This window comes from Leucopleurus acutus, assembly GCF_964270905.1.
Source record: "Leucopleurus acutus genome assembly, chromosome: 3".
NCBI lineage: Eukaryota > Metazoa > Chordata > Mammalia > Artiodactyla > Delphinidae > Leucopleurus > Leucopleurus acutus.
The window spans coordinates 87,934,745-87,941,617 of NC_139145.1; positions in this window are offsets into that span (position 1 = coordinate 87,934,745).

Here is a 6,873-nt window from a genome sequence, read left to right on the forward strand (position 1 = left end):
CCATTTTTCCATTGAAAATGTATTAAAAATGGGGACTGGGTTTCAAGTCTAGCCCATAAGTATTAATTAAGTAATTTGAATATGCTAGGTATAGTGCCTAGCACATTGTAAACACTTAATAGATATAACTATTATCATTGATTATAATATAATAATGTGAAAAAATGATCAAATCAAAATGATTTTTTAAAATAATAAATAAGAATTAAGCTAATGAGCATTTAGCAAAATAACAGACAGGGAGACTCATTAAGTTACTATGAAAAAACAAGCCCTACTTCTTTTAATTCCTAATTCCAATTCAAAGAAGAAGGTATTTAATATATTTTAGCTTAAAGATTATTTATTGTTACTAAAAAAATTTAGGGAGTTATAGTAATATTTTTCAAAATAGAATATTTTTATATTATTATATTTTGAATTTGGGGATTCTATGTAGTTGCAAAACGGAATCAAATACTGTATTACTAGGAATAATGTTTAATGAATTGCTTTTTATTTACCAAGAATTTTTCAGAACTTCTTCCACCTGCTTGCATCTGGATGCAATTTCATTTATAAACTGAGGAGACAGTATATTTCTATTACTAAAAAAATGAACTGTAATGGGGACAGCCATAATTGGATTTACATCTTAATTATTTACACTCTTCTCTTTGCAGCCTAAATATTCTATGCCTTAGAATTGTTTTGCAGACAAAATATCACCGATGATTAGTAATGCAGATCCTCTTTTGACATAGGTGACAAGTTCTTTTTGGTAAGTTCAATAACTTCTCAGTAAAATTAGCTTCATTTAAGAATTAATTCCACAAAAAGGGAATCCTCCTACTCTGTTGGTGGGAATGTAAGTTGGTGCAGCCACTAGGGAAACAGTTCATTTGTATCATATTTTCAATTCCACATACAACTGATACCATATGATATTTGTCTTTCTGTCTGACTTCACTCAGTAACAAAAAAACAAACGACCCAATCAAAAAATGGGCAGAAGACCTAAATAGACATTTCTCCATAGAGGGCATACAGATGGCCTATATATACATGAAAAGATGTTCAGCATCATTAATTATCAGAGAAATGCAAATCAAAACTGCAATGAGATACAACCTCACATCAGACAAAATGGCTATTATCAAAAAATCTACAAACAGTAAATTCTGGAGAGGGTGCGGAGAAAAGGGAAATCTTTTGCACTGTTGGTGGGAATGTAAATTGATACAGCCACTATGAAGAACAGTATGGAGTTTCCTTAAAAGACTAAAAACAGAACTACCATATGACCCAGCAATCCCACTACTGGGCAGATACCCTGAGAAAACGACAATTCAAAAGGACACATGTACCCCAATGTTCACTACAACACTATTTACAATAGCTGGGACATGGAAACAACCTAAATGTCCAACGATAGATGAATGGATAAAGATGTGGTACATATAAACAATGGAATATTACTCAGCCATAAAAAGGAACGAAATTGGATCATTTGTCGAGATGTGGATGGACCTAGAGCCTGTCATACAGAGTGAAGTAAGCCAGAAAGAGAAAAACAAATATTGTATATTAACCCATATATGTAGAGTCTGGAAAAATGGTACAGATGAACATATTTGTAGGGCAGGAATAGAGACATAAACATAGAGGATAGACATGTGGACACAGGGAGCGAAGGGGAGAGTGGGACGAATTGGGAGATTAGGTTTGACATATATACACTATCATGTATAAAATAGATAGCTAGAGGGAACCTGCTGTATAGCACAGGGAGCTCAGCTCGGTGCTCTGTGATGACCTAGATGGGTGGGATGGAGCGGGGTGGTGACAGGGAGGTCCAAGAGGGAGGGGATATATGTATACATATAGCTGATTCACTTCATTGTACAGCAGAAACTAACACAACATTGTAAAGTAATTATACTCCAATAATTTTTTAAAAAATTAATTCCACAGTAAGGGAACCCTCCTACATTGTTGGTGAGAATGTAAGTTGGTGCAGCCACTATGGAAACAGTATGGAGTTTCCTCAAAAAACTAAAAATAGAGCTGCCAACAATCCAGCAATCTCACTCCTGGACATATATCCAGACAAAACTATAATTCAAAAAGACACATGCACCCCTATGTTCATAGCAGCACTATTCACTATAGCTAAAACATGGAAACAACCTAAATGTCCATCAACAGATGAATGGATAAAGAAGATCCATATATACAATGGAATATTATTCAGCCATAAAAAAGAATGAAATAATGCCATTTGCAGCAACATGGATGCAACTAGAGATTATCATACTAAGTGAAGTAAGTCAGAAAGAGAAAGAAAAATACCATATGATATCACTTACATGTGGAATCTAAAATATGGCACAAATGAATTTATCTACAAAACAGAAACAGACTCACAGACATAGAGAACAGACTGGTGGTTGCCAAGAGGGAGAGGGTTGGTGTGGGGGATGGAGTAGAAGGTTGGGGTTAGCAGATGTAAGCTTTTATATATAGATAAACACAAGGTCCTACTGTATAATGCAGAGAACTATAGTCAATATGGTATGATAAACCATAATGGAAAAGAATATTAAGAAGTATGTATATTGGGTTTGCCTGTCGATGCAGACACGGGTTCGTGCCCTGGTCCGGGAAGATCCCACATACCACGGAGCAGCTGGGCCCATGAGCCATGGCCGCTGAGCCTGCGCGTCCGGAGCCTGTGCTCCGCAACGGGCGAGGCCACAACAGTGAGAGGCCCTCATACGGCAAAAAAAAAAAAAAAAAAAATTGAAGTATGTATATGTATAACTGAATCACCTTGCTGTACAGCAGAAAATAACACAACACTGTAAATCAACTATACTTCAATTAAAAATATATATTAAAAAGGAATTAATTTCACAGATCTATTATAGGAAAATCTGATGCTAATTTTTTGTTTTTTAAAAATTATGTAAATACTAAAGACATCTAACTGCTATCATTTATCTGATCGTTTTAGTGACAATTTGGGGGAGACTTTTTAAAATCAAATATCTATTTAAAAAATAGAGAATCATGTATGTCAAAAAAACCCAATGTGTTAGTGTCAATAAGACTGCCTCATTAGGGTTTACACTCCTACTTTCTAGGTATCTGGCACACTGCCACATATAAAAGAGATGGAATAAAGGCACCAGATTGACTGAATTTTGCTTTATTCTTTCATTCATTCAACAACTAGTTATTGAGCACCTAATATGAATCAGACATGTTTCTAGGTTCTAGGGAAACAAGAGTAAACAAGACAAAGTCCCAACCCTCCATAGAACTTATATTCTGCTTGAGGAGGACAGATAATCAATTATTAGGTGGTATTATTCTTCCACTGAAGGAAAATAAAGCAGGGGAAGGCTAAGGTGAGGGAGAGAGGGAGAGTGATCAGGGAAGTCCTATCTGAAGAAAGTGACACTTGAGAAGGAACTAGAAGGAGGAAGTGAGTCATGTAAAAATCAGACTACCAGGAAGGGCAAAGGCCCTGAGGTAGAACAAGCTCACAGTGTTCAGGGAACAGCAACACCATGGTGGCTAGAACAAAGTGAGCAGGCAAGAGGGAGAATGATAGACAATGAGGCCACAGAAGTGGGGAGGGCCAGACCCTGTAGAGCATGCAGGTCACGACAAGGAGTTTGGTTTTACTTTAGTTGCAATGGGAAGCCACTGGATGGTTGGGAATAGGAGAGGGACATGATGTGAAGTTTGGAAAAGAGGCCCTAAGGAGACAAGAAGAAGGCCGTTTCAGTAGCCCAAGCAAGGGCTGGCACTAATGCACTATTATAATATTGACTCTTTACTGCCTAATTCCTAGATGAAAAATAAAAATTGTTTCTGCATAAGTGGTGTGTTGGGAACAGAAAAATCAGCTATTTAGCTGGAGCAGTACAAATGCAGCTAGAATAAAATACTGGTTTCTATAATGACTGTAGAGCAGGGGTCCCCAACTCCTGGGCCACGGACTGGTAGTGGTCCGTAGCCTTGTTAGGAAGCGGGCCGCACAGCAGGAGGTGAGCAGACGGCAAGCCATCGAAGCTTCATCTGCCATTCCCCATATCTCGCATTACCGCCCGAACCATTCCTGCCCACCCACGCCCGTCTGTGGAAAAATTGTCTTCCATGAAACCAGTCCCTGGTGCCAAAAAGGTTGGGGCCCAGCTGCTGTAGAGAAACTATTTACCTGAACTGCCAGTTTACAGAGGTCTTTGTGGATGGGAAATTAGGGAAGAGTGTAAGAGGTCAGAAATTTTCGAAACACATCTACCAGCTTATCTCCATTCCCCTCCCCCTATTGACAGCCTGACTCCTGGGTGCTGTTATGAATTGAAAAGCAGGACTCTACTGCTGGCACTGAACACCTTCTTCCAAAGTAAAACGCTGCCATCTTGAGGTTTCCAGAGTAAAAAAATAATACAAAAAACAAAAAACCTATTTCAATTTGGGAAAAAAAATATATAAATAACATAATTAAATTATATATATGTATAAAATTAATTTTAAAGAAGCAGGAAGTCTTCCCCCCAGGGATCTTTGTTCATATAAGCTTCGCTTATAGCAAATGCTCTCTGAGAGTGAACTTTCCTTAACCATGCAAACAGTAATAATGAATTTGAAGTTACTAAACACATCTGATTATATTTCTAATTGTTTTCTGTAGGATCTTCTCTCTCATTGTCATAATCAGTCATTTTTTCTGGCTTCATGATGACCTGCTACGACACTTGGTAATACATGCAACTTTCCTGGCAGATGTCATCTAAATAGTAGTATTGGAACTTAAAATTATGGAATAAACCCACTTCTATTTATGGTTCCTGTGATAGTTAACTTTTTATGTCAAATTAGCTAGGCCATGGTACCTCAGTTGTTGGCCAAACACCAATCTAGATGTTGCAGTGAAGATATTTTTTAGGTATGATTAACAGTTAAATCATTAGACTTTGAGTAAAGCAGATTACCTTCCATCACGTGGGTGGGCCTCATCCAGTGAGTCGAAGGCCTTAAGAGAAAAGACTGAGATCCCCTAAGGAAGAAGGAATTCTGCTTCAGACTTGAGACTGCAACATTCACTCTTCTTTGGGTCTCCAGCCTGCCAGCCTGTCTTGCAGATTTTACACTTGCCAGCCCCTGCAATTGCATAAGCCAATTCCTTAAAACAAATCTCTCCCTTTATACACACACACACACACACACACACATGCTATTGGTTCTGTTTCTCTAGAGAACACTGATTAATCCAGTTCCTAACTCTTCAGAGGAAAGTCCTATATGACTTTTTGCATGTTTAGAAGTATTCCTTCCTTGCTTCTCCTCCATCCTTCCAAACATCATGTTGGCTGTTAAGAACACGAAGAAGAAAGTCTGAAGTTTCAATATGATGGGAGGTAAGGGAGGTAAATGTAAGAGAGGCAGAGATATTTACTACCAGGAAGGCAGGCACTACCCAATGCCAGGAAAAGCTGGGGGAGCTTGACAGAAAAGTCACAATTAAGCTGGATCTTGGAAGATTAGTAGTAGTTGGCTAACTAATGTAAGAAGCAGGAGATCTTCTAGATGGGTATGATGTTGGGTTCTAAAACAGGGCGGCCCCCTGCCATTAATGAATTCATTAATTCATTCAACAAATATTTATTGAGTGCATGTTGTATGCCAGATAAGGGTTTTGTCCTTAATTTCAACTCATATTATTACAGCTGGGGAAGGTCCATCATATTTCTCCTGCTGGGTGGCTGCCTCCCGTAGTTCTGCTCTCTTCAGGTACCATAACAGGTGCTGGGGATAAAATGGGGAGCAAACCAAACAAACATATGAAAGATGTTTAGGATTAACTTTAGCAACTAATAACAGAAATCCCCAAATAACTATAGCCTAGACATGATAGAATTTTATTTTTCTCTCATCTAAATGCCCACACCTATGACCTAGAGTTGGAATGCGAGCACAAGGCTTCTTTTACCTCGCTGCTCTGTCAACCACGTCATGCAGGTATCATTTGATGATCCAGAATGGCTGCTCCAGCTCCACTCTCTTGTCAACATTAAGCCAGTAGGAAGAAGAAAAGCAGGAGGAGAAGAGCGTTCATCAGGAAGTCTTGTATATCACTTTTCATCAATATCCCATTTTCCAGAACTGAGTTACACAACTACAACTAGTCTTCATTAGCAGCAGCCATATGCCCAGCAAAAAAAAATTGAAGAAGGGAAGACAAATATTGAGAGGCCATGGGCTGTGCTTCAGAAAGGAGAGAATCGGGATGAGCATTACTCTGTAGACTATACCCTTAAGCTGAAAAATAGAGTTAATAAGCAGAAGTTAATTGTTGGTTTAATGTCTTTTAAGATCTTTACTACATAATTACATTGTCTTAATGACAGTTTAGAAGAAAAGTGTACTTGAATTTTACCAAAAATCAGGAAACAAATTTATCTTTTTCTGTGTGAGTTAATTGACCAATAATTCAAGCAATTGGTTTTTTAATGGTGAATCTATATCCAATAGCTATATCTTCATTCTTTCATGCTTTGAATGCTTTATATGATACATGTGAGAGGAAAACACAACCACTGAAAACAGAAGTCCATAACAAGATTTCTCATTAATAGCAAAAGTCTGAAATATTTTAAATTATGATATTAAACCATATCTATGTGGTGACCATGAAGGAGCACTGCTCAGACTCATGCCTCAAAGGACCTGCGCTGAGGAGCGTCATTGACTGACACGTCTCTGGACCTTCAAAAGTTTCACATTGAGGCCACACACCCTCTGACTGCTCACAGCCAATGACTGAGCACAGCAGGGGTACTAGAGAAGGAACATGTGGATTTCCAAGCCTGGTCCTCAAGA